The 18,231-nt window shown below is 44.6% G+C and overlaps 1 pseudogene; it reads left to right on the top strand.

Moving 5' to 3' along the window:
* Nucleotides 1-1,367: 1,367 nt before the first annotated feature.
* LOC121774349 lies at nucleotides 1,368-16,827 on the top strand (annotated as a pseudogene).
* The last annotated feature ends 1,404 nt before the right edge of the window (nucleotides 16,828-18,231 follow it).

Here is an 18,231-nt window from a genome sequence, read left to right as displayed (position 1 = left end):
TCTCGTCAATGGTGAACGCAAAGGGGGCCGACCTCCCGGTGCTCGATCGTGGAATCCTGGCCAGAAAAGGCGGTGCTGCCGGCGGGTACATCCCCCATGTGAAGCCTAGGATTGAGGATGGATTGTCATGGGAGGATGTGGATACATGTGACCCACGAAAGAAGGAAAACACAAAGGATTGCTAGAGGGATTTCTGGACGGGCGCATAGACACTTATCTTTTGGAGGGAGGGGCGATCCCTATCCACATTTTCCAAGCTATTGATCAGTTCCCTTAAGCTCCTTGACCAACACTTGGCGTGTTTCTTTTGAGGCTCGACAAATGAAAGGAAAAGAACCCATTGGATTAGCTGGGATCAAATGTGCCTCCCCACCAATGAAGGAGGGCTTTGAATTCGCAAGTTCAAGGAGGTGTTGCGAGCCTTCAATATTAAATTGTGGTGGCGATTTCGAGAACAGAATTCTCTATGGGAACATTACATGATGAGTAAGTATTGTTCCACATCCTAGCCTCTCACCACGAGAATCTCGGGAAGAAGTAGCCCAACGTGGAAGAGGTTGGCCAGAGCTTGGGCACATGCGCACCCGCACATTCGATGGATAATCGGGGCTGGACTGATTTTTTTTTGGGATGATATTTGGATGGGCAATGTACCACTTAGGGGGCTTTGCATCGATGAGAGGGGCAACCCTGGCACGAACTTTTCAAAGTTTATTAAGGAAGGTGCTTGGGACGAACCTAAATTGCAGCTACTACATGACCAGGCTGGCCTCCCACAACAGATCGTCACTGATATCCTCGACACACCGATTCTCTCTGGGGAGCCGGATCTACCGAGATGGACTTTATCCCGGCACGGTGAGTTTTCTCTATCCTCGACGTGGGAAGCACTCCGGGTGACAAGGCCCATCATCCAACGACTTGAAGATATTTGGAAGGCAGGTCTCACTACAACCATTGCCATATTTATTTGGAGGCTCCTCTCTAACCGTATTCCAGTCGACTCAAAGCTCCAATGGACGAAGATCAAGCTTGCGTCCAAGTGTCAATGCTGCCCCTTTAGGCCACATACCGAGTCCCTACAACACCTCTTCGTCCAAGGAGTGGGCGCCTCAAAGGTGTGGAGGGAATTTGACGGGTGGTTCGAAGGCTCTTCCCCACCACTTTGGATCAACGATACCATACCAACTAGGCTCGAAGTATGGGCGACAAGATTGTAGCAACCGGGTAGGAAACACCTCAGCAGGCTCATGCCTTATCTTATATTTTGGTTTATCTGGCCAGAAAGGAATAGAAGCAGACATCAAGAAGCCTAATTCAAGGCGAACAATGTGGTTTGGCAGACCCTCACCTTCATCCGGAATAGCATGTCCAACGGCAGCCTCGAGCCGAAGAATTGGAAGGGTGTTCGACTTGGAGTCAACATTCCGAGTTACATCGCTCCAAGAAGGCCGCAACCACTAGCCATGATGATCAAATGGAACCCACAGGACCAACCATGGCTGAAACTTAACACGGATGGTGCGTTTTGCGAGTCAACCGGGAAAGCCGGAGGAGGAGGCCTCATTCGGGACCATTCGGGAAGGATGCTTGTAGCCTTCGCGCTCCCCCTCACCGCACAACCAGCCCTTGAGGCCGAGCTACTAGCCATGCACCATGGCTTGACAATGGCTAAAGAATTTGTGAAACTAATTTGGCTCGAAGCGGATGCTGAACAAGCAATTAAATTGGTGGAAGGAAAAGGCTGGGGGCATGCACACATCCGCCAGGCCATGGTGCATATCGCTCTACACAAGTATTGCCTTACTCTCCGCACTACCTTCATACACCGCGAGGGAAATAAGGCCGCCGACTTCCTTGTGAAATTGGGATTAGAGTCGAGTAATGGCCGAGTATTGAATGCCCAAGCTGTACCGAGAGGCCTCAAGGACATCATTCGAATGAAGCAAATGGGGATCCCCAATATTCGGGTCTGGGAACAGGATGGAGAGCGTGAGTAGGAAAGGATCCCAAGGAAGGATTTCGCCGATTTCGTCGTCATCGAACACCGAAGAGTACGTAGGTGTCGTGCTACCATCGGCATGTCCCTTATCTACTCTTATGGTGTAATTGCTCTAGAAATTTGTACATGTTTTTTGACCTTCTAGGCATAGTTAGGGTGATCGGTTGTCTTATGTATCCTTTATCATTTATGCAATATAGGGATGAGGGATCCACGAACCCTCCACCGTGAAGGTGTTTGATTAAAAAAAAAGTAGGTGGAGTTTTACTTCAGTGATGAAAATCTGCCAATTGATAATTTATGCTAAAATACGTTACAAGGAATGTGGAAGGGTTTGTTCCTATTGGAGTTGTTGCCTCATTTAGGAAAATGAAGAAGCTAACAAAAGATACATAGTGGATTGTGGCTGCGCTGTAGGAATCTACTTTTCTTGTTGTCTGCTCTAATGGGAAAATGGTGAAGCGACATCATCCTCTTCCATCTGCTGAAATCAAGGATCCAATGGTATGCATTGTACTAGTGGAGAATCTGCCTGAGGATCATTCATTGGACAACCTCAATCGACTGTTTGGTGAAGCTGGAATCATAAAGAATATTACCATTCGTGACCCACATGACGTAATTGATCCAAAAAAGTGTACCATGGCGGAGAAACTGATCAGCAGAAAGTTGCATGCTCTTGTGGACTACAACACTATGGAGGCTGCTGAGAAAGCTGTGACCACTTTGAACAATGAGCAAGATTGGAGATATGGATTGCGAGTCAAGCTTCTGAAAAACCGAACAATCCGGGGCAGAAGAAAAAAGTATGGAGGGAGTTAGAGCCTGACAAGGGTAGCACTGTTCAGACACTAGAGCCAGCTGCCAGTGAGGAGAGAACCATGATGCAAGTGAGCATCATGACGATTCACACAATGGGGTCGGGGAGGACGTGGATCTCTTATCTAGAGATAAAAACGGGCCGCATATTCCTAGAGACAAAAACGGGCAGAAGGGTCGCAACAGAGGTGGTGGATGGAAAAAGAAGAGCCGCCGCAAATCTAGAGAGAGACACTCTCCCTTCTCTCTAGCAATCCCCGCCACTTGATTCTGTCCATCCATACACACCCACGACCCGCCGTGACTCTTCTCACGCCGACCACCACACCTCACCTCCCCACCCGCATAATCGCCGAGACCTTTTCCACGCCAGTCGTCACACCACCCGCCCTCAACCCCGCCGACTCCCTACCTTTGTACTGCGTTGCGATCATACCCTCGAACGGCCATGCCGGACCCCCCCCCCCCCCCCCCGAACCCCACCTCGGTCCCTCCGGACCCCGAGGAGGCTAGGTCTATCCCGAACCAACTTATGGTTTTTCACTCAAGCGATGACCCAACACCGAAGATCTCGGCCAAAGAAGTGAAAATACAAAGCAAGAAGCATAGGATGATGGCTAGGAAGAGCACGCCGGCACCTCTCACCAAAGGTCATGGCCGGAAAAGGTTCGTACCCTTCCCACTCCCGGAGGAAAAACAACTTAGGAAGAAGCTCGATTTTGGAGGAGATGAGACCTCCGAGGCCGAGACCTCCGGCCCGAGCTCCGCCCTTGATAGCCTTAAATGCAAGGTAACTCTATTGCCGGCTGGCTCCATCGATAGCAAGGAAGCACTAGGCCTAGGAACCCATCCTAAGGCCCCTACGTCCGAGGATGGAGCCCGAATGGAGGTGGTGGTTCACGGAAATACACCGGCAGCGGCGGTGGTGCCACCCTCCGACCATGGACCCGTCATGAGTGACACGACCGTTGGAGGAGATGATGTCGGATCCCTAAGCGTATCTGATGTGAATCAAATTGTACATTTTTATTCCCCTAACTTTACATGATTTATATAGTTTGATGCTTGCAAAAGTAGGTTTTGTGGTGTAGGAAGAGGAGTAAATGGTGAAACAAAGAAGGAAGCTCGGAGGGTGAAAAGTTGTGCAGAAAGCTCTCAAAAGTGGCCACCCGGCCGGGTGTATTTTATGCCTAATAAAATACCCGGCCGGGTATGATGTTAGAACACGAAAATTCCAGCAATTCCTCAAAATTGGTCACCCGGCCGGGTGAATTTTATGCCCAATAATCTACCCGGCCGGGTGGATCAATTATAACTGCAATATTGCCGTTAAAGGTGACGTGATTGGTTGGAAAAGGAGAAAAGGCTGCAGAAGGTGGCAGGAAAGTGAGGAAAAAAAAGGAGAAGAGAGAGGGAGTTGAGGTGACGTTTTTTAATAGGAAGAGGGGGCTGACGGATAGAGAGGAAAGGGAAAGAAAAAGGCAGAAGAGAAGAGGAAGTTTCGGCCAACTTTCCGACGATCCAACTTCAAATCCCAACTCCACTCATCGAGAGCTTGAATCCTACGGTTTTCATTGTTATTTTCACCATGTGTTTAGGCTAGACTCTCATTGTTGCTCCAAGTTGTGATGTAGACTTGTTCGAATTTATCTACAACTTATAATTCATGTTTTGACATCGTTGATGTGTTTGATATTAATGTCTATCACTTTAGAGGCCTCTATCGTTATAGATGTTTAATCCTTGTTTATCGTCTCTTTAACATAGAATTGGATGGATTAATCAATTGATGTGTTGTTAAATTAGAATTGTTCAGAGGATAATTTGACGACGGATTAGGTAAGCTCGCATAGTAGATGATCTTTTATTCCCGCGCTTTCGCAGGAATTTAATATCTTTTAAAGTTAATTCATGGAACAAGTGTTCAACTGACTGTGAATTATACGTCGCAAACATGTTCAGTGCACGCGATTAGGTTAATTAATTAATCCCAAATATGTGCTTTTGATATAGGTGTAGATTGATTCAAGTCTATTGAGCAACTTGGAGTGACATGTCTTTCTACTTGAGAAATCCTTCTGTTTTTATTCATTTGTTGTAATTTTGTCAACATCTTTCAAAACCAAAAATCGAGCCTTTGTTAAGTTTTTATGTTTTAGTAAGTTTAAATAATCATACGCCTCCCTGTGGTTCGACACTCGAAGTACTACATTCGACGCTGTGCAGTATCGTTGTAATATTAGAGTTAATTTATTAAACTTGTGTGAGCTTTACACTTGATATTTAAACTCGAAAACTACACATCAAGTTTTGGCGCCGTTGCCGGGGAGGCAACTGGTTATTTAATTAGGATTCTTTTTGTTTTTATTTTTGTATAGTTTTCTAACATTTTAATTTTTTGTTTCAGAGTTGTAGCTAGAAGACTAAGTCGAGCCAACGACTTTAAACAAAGGCGCTAGTTGGGAGGCAACCCAATGAGTTTTTAGTTTTTTTTTCTCTTAATAAATCGAGGGTTTTGTTCGCTCAATTCTTTCCTTCAATGTATTTTTATGAATTGAGTATTTTGTTTTCTTTTTGTTGTTTTAATTTTTCCTTTTGTAGGAGCAACGTGGAGATATGATTCACATTCGAGCTTATGAGGAAGCACACCTACAAAGGAATATACACCCACCCTCCCACCCGAATGCACTATGGACATCATGCCAAGTTTGGGGGAGTATTCTATCCCTTTACTTTTTATGTTCTTCTTTGCATGCATTGAGGACAATGACGCATTCAAGTTTGGGGGGTTGTTTGAGTTTGAATGATTTGATGCATGTTTATGGGTGTATGGTATGCTAAAAGTGTTTTGAATCATGTAATTGACGGATGCATGCTAGATCTTTGACTTTCTGGTTGGGAATGCTTGCTTGATTTTTCTTGATCTTTGAAGCCTAGGATGAATGGAATTTGTGCATGATTTATTTGAAAGAGCATGTTGTGATTACATCCGATTTCTTGAGTTGAGAAGAGTATGAAAATTACATGTCTTGTGGAGATTATCTTGGATTGTTTTGCTTTATCGAGTGAACCGCTTGTATTCATTTGTGTCAATGATATGGGAGGATAAGGCACTAGGATGAACTCCATGGCCAAATGATCACATGCCTAGTCCAACACATGATCCCCTAGAAGCCACTTTGAGCTTAATCCATATTGTTTGTGTAAACACTTAGCCAATCACTTAGCTACTGAAATAAGCCTCATTTTAGCCTCATCAAAGGACCTTGCTACTATTTGGGTGCTAAAAACAAGTTTGAGATTTGGTGATTTGAGTTTTGAGTGTTGGGTGGTGAATTGTAAATTGTAGACATTTTTAGACTTGATGTAATGTATAGGTGAAAAGAATGAAGTTCTTAGAGAAAAAAAAAGAAACAAAAAGAAAGAGAAAGACGACCTCCAAATTTGCAAGAGTCGAGGTCTTATTTAGAAAAGAAAAAAAAGGGAAATGAAAGAAAAAAAAAAGTTGTGAAATAAAGTAAGAGCTTCTATTTGTGTAATATGTAATCTTGTCTAGATTTGATCTCAAGTTTGGGGAAGTGAGAATTTGGTTGTAATATTTTGTTGTTTGATCTTTGGAAGGAAGTTGTAGGAGGGAAGAATTTGACACTCAAATGTGTAGCTTTTGAGCTCACTATCCATAATTATCCTACCTCATCCCTAGCCCCATTACAACCTATTATAAAGACCTTGGACCTTATTGTTGATGCACTGTGGATGTTTTGTAAATAGCTTGGTAGAGTTAAAGAAGTTTGATTTGAAATCCGCGAGTCTATGTGATAAGTAATGCTTGATGAGTCAATGATGACGGTTTGAGTTGTATGATCCTATGCTTGGACTTACTTTGACATGAAGCTTGACTTGAAGTTCTAGGTTGATGAGTGATGGTTCATGACAGTGGGAAATCTTGATTGGAATTGTTGGGGGTTTAGATTTTGTCATTCATGTCTCTATGTGATTCACTCTTATGAAAACTTTTGTGAACTGAGCTTTAAAGTTTTGTGTTTATTGTGATCTTGCTCGAGGACGAGCAAGCAAATAAGTTTGGGGGTATTTGATGTGAATCAAATTGTAAATTTTTATTCCCCTAACTTTACATGATTTATATAGTTTGATGCTTGCAAAAGTAGGTTTTGTGGTGTAGGAAGAGGAGTAAATGGTGAAACAAAGAAGGAAGCTCGGAGGGTGAAAAGCTGTGCAGAAAGCTCTCAAAAGTGGCCACCCGGCCGGGTGTATTTTATGACTAATAAAATACACGGCCGGGTATGATGTTAGAACACGAAAATTCCAGCAATTCCTTAAAATTGGTCACCCGGCCGGGTGAATTTTATGCCCAATAATCTACCCGGCCGGGTGGATCAATTATAACTGCAATATTGCAGTTAAAGGTGACGTGATTGGTTGGAAAAATGAGAAAAGGCTGCAGAAGGTGGCAGGAAAGTGAGGAAAAAAAAAAGGAGAAGAGAGAGGGAGTTGAGGTGACGTTTTTAAATAGGGAGAGGGAGTTGACGGATAGAGAGGAAAGGGAAAGAAAAAGGCAGAAGAGAAGAGGAAGTTCAGGCCAACTTTCCAACGATCCGACTTCAAATCCCAACTCCACTCATCGAGAGCTTGAATCCTACGGTTTTCATTGTTATTTTCACCATGTGTTTAGGCTAGACTCTCATTGTTGCTCCAAGTTGTGATGTAGACTTGTTCGAATTTATCTACAACTTATAATTCATGTTTTGACATCGTTGATGTGTTTGATATTAATGTCTATCACTTTAGAGGCCTCTATCGTTATAGATGTTTAATCCTTGTTTATCGTCTCTTTAACGTAGACTTGGATGGATTAATCAATTGATGTGTTGTTAAATTAGAATTGTTCAGAGGATAATTTGACGACGTATTATGTAAACTCGCATAGTAGATGATCTTTTATTCCCGCGCTTTCGCAAGAATTTAATATCTTTGAAAGTTAATTCATGGAACAAGTGTTCAGCTGACTGTGAATTATACGTCACAAACATGTTCAGTGCACGCGATTAGGTTGATTAATTAATCCCAAATATGTGCTTTTGATATAGGTGTAGATTGATTCAAGTCTATTGAGCAACTTGGAGTGACATGTCTTTCTACTTGAGAAATCCTTCTGTTTTTATTCATTTGTTGTAATTTTGTCAACATCTTTCAAAACCAAAAATCGAGCCTTTGTTAAGTTTTTATGTTTTAGTAAGTTTAAATAATCATACGCCTCCCTGTGGTTCAACACTCGAAGTACTACATTCGACGCTGTATTCTTGCAGTATCGTTGTAATATTAGAGTTAATTTATTAAACTTGTGTGAGCTTTACACTTGATATTTAAACTCGAAAACTACACATCAAGTTTTGATGGAAAGAAAAAGGCAGAAGAGAAGAGGATGTTCCGGCCAACTTTCCGATGATCCGACTCCAAATCCCAACTCCACTCATCGAGAGCTTGAATCCTACGGTTTTCATTATTATTTTCACCATGTGTTTAGGCTAGACTATCATTGTTGCTCCATGTTGTGATGTAGACTTGTTCGAATTTATCTACAACTTATAATTCATGTTTTGACATCGTTGATGTGTTTGATATTAATGTCTATCACTTTAGAGGCCTCTATCGTTATAGATGTTTAATTCTTGTTTATCGTCTCTTTAACATAGACTTGGATGGATTAATCAATTGATGTGTTGTTAAATTAGAATTGTTCAGAGGATAATTTGACGACGTATTAGGTAAACTCGAATAGTAGATGATCTTTTATTCTCGCGCTTTCGCAAGAATTTAATATCTTTGAAAGTTAATTCATGGAACAAGTGTTCAACTGACTGTGAATTATACGTCGCAAACATGTTCAGTGCACGCGATTAGGTTGATTAATTAATCCCAAATATGTGCTTTTGATATAGGTGTAGATTGATTCAAGTCTATTGAGCAACTTGGAGTGACATGTCTTTCTACTTGAGAAATCCTTCTGTTTTTATTCATTTGTTGTAATTTTGTCAACATCTTTCAAAACCAAAAATCGAGCCTTTGTTAAGTTTTTATGTTTTAGTAAGTTTAAATAATCATACGCCTCCCTGTGGTTCCACACTCGAAGTACTACATTCGACGCTGTATTCTTGCAGTATCGTTGTAATATTAGAGTTAATTTATTAAACTTGTGTGAGCTTTACACTTGATATTTAAACTCGAAAACTACACATCAAGTTTTGATGGAAAGAAAAAGGCAGAAGAGAAGAGGAAGTTCCAGCCAACTTTCCGATGATCCGACTCCAAATCCCAACTCCACTCATCGAGAGCTTGAATCCTACGGTTTTCATTGTTATTTTCACCATGTGTTTAGGCTAGACTCTCATTGTTGCTCCAAGTTGTGATGTAGACTTGTTCGAATTTATCTACAACTTATAATTCATGTTTTGATATCGTTGATGTGTTTGATATTAATGTCTATCACTTTAGAGGCATCTATCGTTATAGATGTTTAATCCTTGTTTATCGTCTCTTTAACATAGACTTGGATGGATTAATCAATTGATGTGTTGTTAAATTAGAATTGTTCAGAGGATAATTTGACGACGGATTAGGTAAGCTCGCATAGTAGATGATCTTTTATTCCCGCGCTTTCGCAGGAATTTAATATCTTTGAAAGTTAATTCATGGAACAAGTGTTCAGCTGACTATGAATTATACTTCTCAAACATGTTCAGTGCACGCGATTAGGTTGATTAATTAATCCCAAATATGTGCTTTTGATATAGGTGTAGATTGATTCAAGTCTATTGAGCAACTTGGAGTGACATGTCTTTCTACTTGAAAAATCCTTCTGTTTTTATTCATTTGTTGTAATTTTGTCAACATCTTTCAAAACCAAAAATCGAACCTTTGTTAAGTTTTTATGTTTTAGTAAGTTTAAATAATCATACGCCTCCCTGTGGTTCGACACTCGAAGTACTACATTCGACGGTGTATTCTTGCAGTATCGTTGTAATATTAGAGTTAATTTATTAAACTTGTGTGAGCTTTTCACTTGATATTTAAACTCGAAAACTACACATCAAGTTTTGGCGCCGTTGCCGGGGAGGCAACTGGTTATTTAATTAGGATTCTTTTTGTTTTTATTTTTGTATAGTTTTCTAACATATTAATTTTTTGTTTCAGAGTTGTAGCTAGAAGACTAAGTCGAGCCAACGACTTTAAACAAAGGCGCTAGTTGGGAGGCAACCCAAGCGTATCCCAAGAGGATTTGGCCGTAGCATGTGTGCCAAAAAGTACATTGGAGAGTGAGATAGTCAACTTGCCCGAAATGGGCATGGGAACAAATCACCTTTCGGAAAGTGCTTTTGTCCCTTACCAACACCGGAAGTCACATGTGGAGCCTTGTTCATCTCTACCAATGCAGCAAATGGAGACAAAAAAGAGTGATAACCTCCAAATCATAGACCTGGCCGTGGTGGAGATGCTTGATGCGACGGCGGCGCAGCCCCTCCTCACCAGATCCCCACCGGCCACAGTCTACACGACGAAGGCCAACCCTCTTCCAGATCGGAGAGACAAAGATATTGAATCATGCGTGCCTCTCATTGAGAATGGCCATACCTTGAAGATTTCCCGCCTCTCGAAATGGGAAGGACCTGGAAAATCCGAGCATCATTCAAAACCAGCTCGGCACTAGAGAGAACGGGATGGCCGAAGACCAAGACAATCCGCAACCCCCCTCGAGACACGCCTGCGCCTTCAGCCTCGGACACGCAAGTGATGGACCCGACGCCGACCGAGATGGAAATGGAAACGCCGCGTCCTCCCGATGAAACCATGGACGAGAGGGACCCGTGTGAAGGACTGCAAACCGACATAAACGGTGGGGCTAAATCGAAAGGTAATCCGATAAACAACCCCTTAGGAGGCAATACCGAGCTGGGTGTGAGGAACCCCACCAAGCCAAAATCCATGGCCGACATGGTGCGGGTGCCATCGGCTGTTGAAGGCCCGCAAGTCTTTGTCCCAGAGAACATTCAAAATATCGGCTTTGCTTCCATGTCAAACGGAGTGCCATCCATCTACTTCTCCAGGTCAGAAATCCAAAGGTTGGCCTCGTCTCTCGGCCATGCCATTGTAGGTAAGTTCTCGCATTCAATCCCTGCTTCCTGTCAAATCCAAAAGGCCCTAGACATGATTAAATTTTTCCGTGGCTATACTTGGAAATATATTAACGGCAAACATATTCTTGTTCAATTTGAGGACATGACGGATTATGCTCGGCTCCTTAGTGGACCCAAAGAGACACCAATGTGGTTCATTGATCGGCATCCGATGAGAGTCTTCAAATGGTCTCCGGACTTTGACGTCTATTGTGAGTCTCCAATTGCGGCGATATGGTGCAACCTAATTGGACTCCTGATCCACCTTTATGATCAATCGGCCCTCTATGCCATTGGGAAACTCCTTGGTAACCCGATCCAAGTAGATAGAGCAACGGCCAAAAAATCGAGACTCTCCTTTGCGCGGCTATGCATTGAGATCGACATCACAAAGCCGCCACCCGACGAGATCATCCTTGACATTTGTGGGTGCCCTTTGGTGCAGCAAGTAAAGTGGGATAAGATCCCGTCCTACTGTGGAGAATGCAAACATGTCGGTCACAAAAGTGAAGTTTGTTATGCTTCCGGGAAGGCGGATCGACCTCCGAAGCGAAACTACAACGTAGCAACACCAAAACAACCACAACATGGAGGAATAGGAGCTAAGAATAACAATGCTGAACCGAGGCAAACTGATAATAACATGGAATGGAAACAACAAGGGAAACACAAGGGAAAGGAAGGTAACATCCGGATGAACCCGAAAGCCAATGTGCATTCGGGGGTGGAGTGGTCGCGGCCGGACTTTTTGGGTGATATGCAAGGTGCGGGGGGTAAAGACATGATCATCATCCATGATGAGCAAAACGCCAATCCACCTAAAAGGATGCTCGTTAAATTCCCATCATTTGGAAGTGGGCGCGGGGGTAAGCCAAGAGGAGCGGATATGGCGCGGCGAGAAGTGAACCCGGCCTCGGGTGACCTAGTGCAACCGAAAGGCTATTTTAAACCCTTCGATTTAGAGAAAACCGAGGCACAAGGGTCATCAAGTCACATGAGTACCAATCGATATTTCTCCCTCGTGGCTCAAGAGAACTTCATGGAGAATGATATGGAAGATGAGGAAAATTGGGAAGATACCATTTCCCACAATGAAATCGATGATGGAGCCAATCCCGCCCTTTTGGAGGCCGCGGCATCTCAAGGAGGGAATGACCTTCAAATCATTGAATTCCAAGGGGGGGCGTCAATCCCGCCGGGTACGAACTCCTCTTGTTAATCATGTCATTAAATTTTCTATTTTGGAACGCTAGGGGAATCGCGAACGCGTCAACCCAAAACCTCCTAAAAAGACTAATTAAATCTCTTAATATTTGTTTTCTTGCAATAATGGAGCCGCTTACCCCCCTAACCCGGACAAATTTTTGAAAGTGTTGGGGCTGTCCTACAAGGGGTCGAACATCAATGGGAAAATCTGGATTTTTGTGGAGGAAGGGATGGATTTTGTTGTGATGGATGACTCGGAACAGCTGCTGGGAGGTTCACCTGTCCTCGGATTTCAACCCCTATTATGATCTCGGCCGTGTATGCCAAATGCACGAGAGGAGAGCGGTATGCCCTTTGGGAAAAGATGAAGGATATTACCCAAGACTCGGAAGGAATACCGTGCTTTATTGGAGGGGACTTCAACACAATCCTCTCCACTCGAGATATGACGGGGAGCGACATAAACCGTCAGGCTGAAATGGTTGATTTCGCCGAGGCTATTGAGGATTGCAGACTAATGGACCCAGGCTACGATGGGTCTGAATTCACCTGGGCTAAGAACGACCTCATGGAAAGATTGGATAGGGTGCTGATTAGTCAGATGACGTCCCAAATGTTTGATGCAATAAGGGTCACAAACCTCCCCCGTATAGCTTCGGATCACGGGCCTCTCCTCGTCAGATGCAAACTGCCTAATACCCACGGGGGTGGTAGAGCGTTCCGGTTCCAAAACATGTGGGTTCGGCATGAGGGATTTGGTGCGTTGGTGCAAGAAGATTGGATGGCTCCCACGGAGGCTAAGGGCCTCCTCAACTTGAAGATCAAGCTAGCAAGGATCAAAAAAACGTTTAAAAGGTGGAACAAAGAAGTTTTTAGGAATATACACGCCAACCTCAAAACTTGTGAAGAGAACATTGCATTGGCTCAATTGGAGTTTGAAGGTGACCCTTCGGCCCGGAATAGAACGGAGGTCAACAAACAAATTGCTGAGTACATCCTTCTTCTTAAGATGGAGGAAGACTTTTGGCGTTAGAAGGTGGCCCTCCGTTGGCTGGAAGAAGGGGATAAAAACACTAGATTTTACCAAGGTTGGGTGAAGCAGAAGAGGATTCGGCTACGTATCCACAAGATTAACGCTAATGGGCACCAACTCACGGATGACACGGCCATCAGAGAATCGGTGGTTGAGTTCTTTCAAAACCTCCTAGCCCCAAGCTACCCGGAGCTAGCGGATCCGGACCTGAGCCTCTAACATCAACTCCCTCCCTCGGAGCATTTGGCGGGCCTCCCCAAACCTCCGGTTGCGGATGAGGTGAAACGAGCGATCTTCGATATCTCGGCCAACAGTATGCCCGACCCGGATGGCTTCTTGGCTCTGTTCTTCCAAGCTTGCTGGGGCATTGTGGGACCAGACGTGGTGGAAGCGGTTAGGCAATTTTTTGGTGGGGCTTTCCTTCCCCGAAGTTTCACGGCCATGAGTATAGTACTCATCCCCAAGAAGCCTATTCGCGAGACTTGGGGAGACTATAGACCCATTAGCTTGTGTAACGTGATCAACAAGGTGATTACTAAAGTCCTCACGAGGCGGCTCGCCTCATTCCTTCCATGTGTTGTCGCATCGAATCAAAGCGGGTTTGTCAAAGGAAGGCTTCTCAATGACAATGTGCTTCTTGCACAGGAGATGTTCCATGAGCTCCATAGAAGTACACCAGCCCCTAATATTGCTATCAAGATTGACATGGCTAAGGCCTATGATCGGGTTCAATGGTCGTTCCTCCTAAAAATCCTCAAGCAAATGGGCTTCCCCGAGCCTTGGGTGGCGCTCATCGAAAGGTGCATTGGGACATGCTGGTTCTCGATCCTTATTAACGGGGCTCCGACGGGTTTCTTCAAATCCACTCGTGGGCTTAGGCAAGGGGACCCCATTTCCCCCGCCCTCTTTGTCCTTGCTGCGGACTATCTCTCGAGATCACTTGATAAACTTATCATCGGAAACAAAGAGATGACATACAAAGCAACCCGAGGCAGCATGAAGATCAACCACCTCGCCTATGCGGACGACATCATCATCTTCATGCAAACGGCCGTGAACCACCTCTGGAGGCTGCGTGCATCTCTTGATCATTATGCCGAGGTGTCCGGACAACAAATCAACCTTGGCAAGAGCAACTTCTACATTTCCGAGGCGCATGAAGGCTGGTCAAACATAATCCAAAGGGAAGGAGGCTTTTCCCGAGGTACGTTCCATTTCCTTTACCTTGGAGTCCCTATTTACCGGGGGGTGAAGCGCACGAATATGTTCATGTTCCTTCGAGAGAAAATCTCGGCTAGGATCTCTGGGTGGGCTCATCGGCACCTTTCCTTTAGGGGGAGACTCACCTTGATAAAAATCATACTTGAGGCGATCCCCTTACATATTTTTCAAGCTATCGAGCCAACCGGCGGCGCCCTCAAGCAATTAGATCAGCAAGTGACTCGTTTCTTTTGGGGGTCGAGTAATGAGAAGAAAAGGACGCACTGGATAGGATGGGACCAGGTTTGCCTACCCACGGCCGAAGGGGGATTGGGCATTCGGAAGATCAAGGAGGTCTTACATGCCTTTAATATAAAATTATGGTGGAGGTTCTGGGAACAAAACTCCCTTTTGGGCTATGTACATGATGGCTAAATATTGTCATAAGGCGTCCCCACTCATAGCTAGAGCTTCGGGGAGGTGTAGCCCTACCTGGAAGAGGCTTTTGAAGGCTCGGGCGCAGGCACAACAGCACATTCGATGGGTGGTGGGAGAAGGAAAGATTTTATTTTGGGATGATTTATGGCTTGGAGAGGGTCCTTTGAGGGAACTTAGTCTCGATGATAGGGGAGGCCCTCTTGTTCATGTTGCTGATTACATCATTGATGGAGCTTGGAATGAAACCAAGTTGCGGATTCTCCAAGCGCAAGCCGGCTTTGCACAACACATCTTCCGGAAGATCCTTGGCACGCCAATTATCCCGGAGGGGCCGGATGTGCCGAGATGGAGGGTATCTCACAATGGGGAGTTTTCACTAGCATCAACTTGGGAGACCATCCGAACTCAAAGACCTATCATCCACGGCCTTGATGACATATGGAAAGCGGGCCTCACGTCTTCTATTGCTATCTTCATATGGAGACTCTTTTCCAACCGAATACCGGTGGATACGAAGCTACAATGGAGAAGAATGGAAATGGCATCTAAATGCCAATGCTGCCCTCATAGACTGGACATCGAATCACTTCAGCATCTCTTCATCCAAAGGGCTGGCGCCCGCGGTGTGTGGAGGGAGTTTGACTCCTGGTTTGAGGGAACTTCACCACCCCTCCGGATCAATGACACTATCCCAGAAAGGCTCGAAGTTTGGGCATGGAGAGTCCAACAACCCGGTAAGAAACACCTCAGCCAGGCGATGCCGTACCTTATTCTCTGGTTCATTTGGGCGGAGCGAAATAGGAGTCGCCATCAATCGGTGCAATTTAAGCCTTTCAATATGGTATGGCAAGTGCAAATGTTCCTTAGAAATAGCATGGCCAACGGATCCTACAAACCGAAGCATTGGAAAGGAGTCCGTCTCAAGATCAATGTCCCGAGTCAGGCCGAGCCATGGAGGACCAGGCCCCTTGCGATGGTGGTCAAATGGAACCCGCCGGATGAACCGTGGATCAAACTCAACACTGACGGAGCATACATTGAGGCAACAGATAAAGCCGGAGGGGAGGAATTGTTCGTGACCAGGAGGGCAACATGCTTGCAGCCTTTGCCTCCCCACTCGAGGCTCACTCAGCCCTCGAAGCGGAGCTGCTGGCCATCCAATTCAGGTTGACACTCGCCGCAGAATTCAGAAGGCCTATATGGGTTGAGTCGGATGCACAGCGCGACTCGCAATCCTCAAGCGCCAACAGAACACTCGTATCACCTTCATCCACCAGGAAGGGGATAGAGCAGGAGATCTCCTCGCCAAAATGGGATTAGAAAGAAATGACTACTGCCGTATGAATGCCCTCACGGCACCAAGGCACCTCACAGAGATGATTAGGATGGATGCAATGGGAATTCCGAACATTCGGGTCCAAAATGAAGATGAAGAATATGCTCGAGTATTGGATGAAAGGAATGTATAGTCTTTGGTTTGTGCTGAATTTTATTTTGCCTTTTGAAAGGGAGTATGAAGAGGTCCGGGTTTGTGGAACCGGACCGCATACTACTCCTAATTTTGTGTAGGCACACTACTTTCGGGTGTGGCCACGTTTTGTATACAACTCCTTTTGAAATATAGGGATGAGGGACCCATGAACCCTCCACCGTGAAGGTGTTTGAATTAAAAAAAAAACAGAGGTGGTGGATGGAGACAAAAGTATCACGCCACTAATGGACATGGTCATGGAACCCAGTATTCCAGCCATGGTGTCGAACCATCAAAGCCGCCTCCAGGCCCCAAAATGCCAGATGGAACACGAGGGTTCACCATGGGCAGGGGACGGCCTCTTCCGGCGACCAGTTGAGATTCCCGGTGTGGATTTCAGTATCATCTTGTTGATATAGGTTGAATACATTCCACATGTGTGTAGCGTGCTCATTCGGATAACTATCCCAGAAAGCCGATCTTTTGTGCTCTTTAACAGTGGTGCCCATGGTTTACAGCTTTTGTCATATCTCGAAAATGTTTTGGTGTTTGACAAATTGTGTGAAATTTACTTCCATATATTACGTGGAGACTCCCCAAGTATATAAAAGAGGAAAATTTCCTTGTTAAAAAAAACGGTAGAAGAGGGCGTACAAATGAAGTTGATGGTGATTTGAGAAGCATCAAACTGAAGATCCCAACATTCCAAGGAAGGAGTGACCCCGAAACTTATTTGGAGTGGGAGTGAAAGGTGGATCTCATCTTTGAATGTCACAACTATTCCGAGGAGAAAAAGGTTAGACTTCTTGCTGCTATTAAATTCACTGACTATGTTATAGTTTGGTGGGATCAATTGACAACCAGTACAAGGCGATATGGAGGAAGACCAGTTTCGACTTGGGAAGAAATGAAAGGCATAATGCGTAAGAGATTTGTACCTTCTTATTATTTTCGTGAATTGTATCAAGAATTACAATCTATGAAACAAGGTACTAAATCTGTTGATGAGTAGTACAAAGAGATGGAGATTGCTATGATTAGGGCAAATGTTAAAGAAGATAGAGAAGCAACCATGGCTCGATTCTTATGTGGGCTGAATAGGGAGATTGCAAACATTGTGAAGCTTCAACACCGTGGAGTTGGAGGACATGGTTCATATGGCCATGAAGGTGGAGGGACAATTGAAGAAGAAGGGAACAATCCAAAAGTATTTTTCAACAAGTTCTTATTCTTCAAGGACAAAAGAGTGGACTTCATCCAAATCCAATTTTGGGGCAGCTTCTAAACCCCAAAATGAAGCGTCGACATCCAAGTCCAAAGAATTTGAGAAGGGTAAAGGTATTTCTACTTCTACTTCTACTCGAATTAGAGATATCAAATGTTTTCGTTGTCAAGGTGTTGGACACATTGCATCTCAATGTCCAAACAAAAGGGTGATGATTTTGAAGCCAAATGGAGAGATAGAATCTGAAAGTGAACGTGAAGATGGGTTTGCTTGTTGGCAGTTTTCTAAAGACAGTGATTGTATTGTTGGCATCGAGAACATCGCAACAGAGAAGCTCCTCATTCTCTCTAAAAATCTTGCCCGTATTACCCCGGGCCTAACCAACCATCGTCGCCCTTTTCTGCCGACGAGCTCAAACTCCACACGCCATCAGCCACTACAACCTCCGACGAGTTGCCCTCACAACGACGTGGGACCAACCACCACTTCCCGTTCCCACATTGCCGACCTTTCGGTCCCATCGAACTCACCTTAAGGCCTAGGCTGCATAAACTTGCCTAGACATCCGGCCATGCCGGATACTCCGCCGCGCGATCCGCCGGACCCTGAGAAGGCACGATCCATCCCGGACCAACTAATGATTTT

This window comes from Salvia splendens, chromosome 17, assembly GCF_004379255.2.
Source record: "Salvia splendens isolate huo1 chromosome 17, SspV2, whole genome shotgun sequence".
Lineage (NCBI taxonomy): Eukaryota > Viridiplantae > Streptophyta > Magnoliopsida > Lamiales > Lamiaceae > Salvia > Salvia splendens.
Note: the sequence above shows the minus strand (reverse complement) of the source record. Positions and strands in the feature narration are given on the sequence as shown.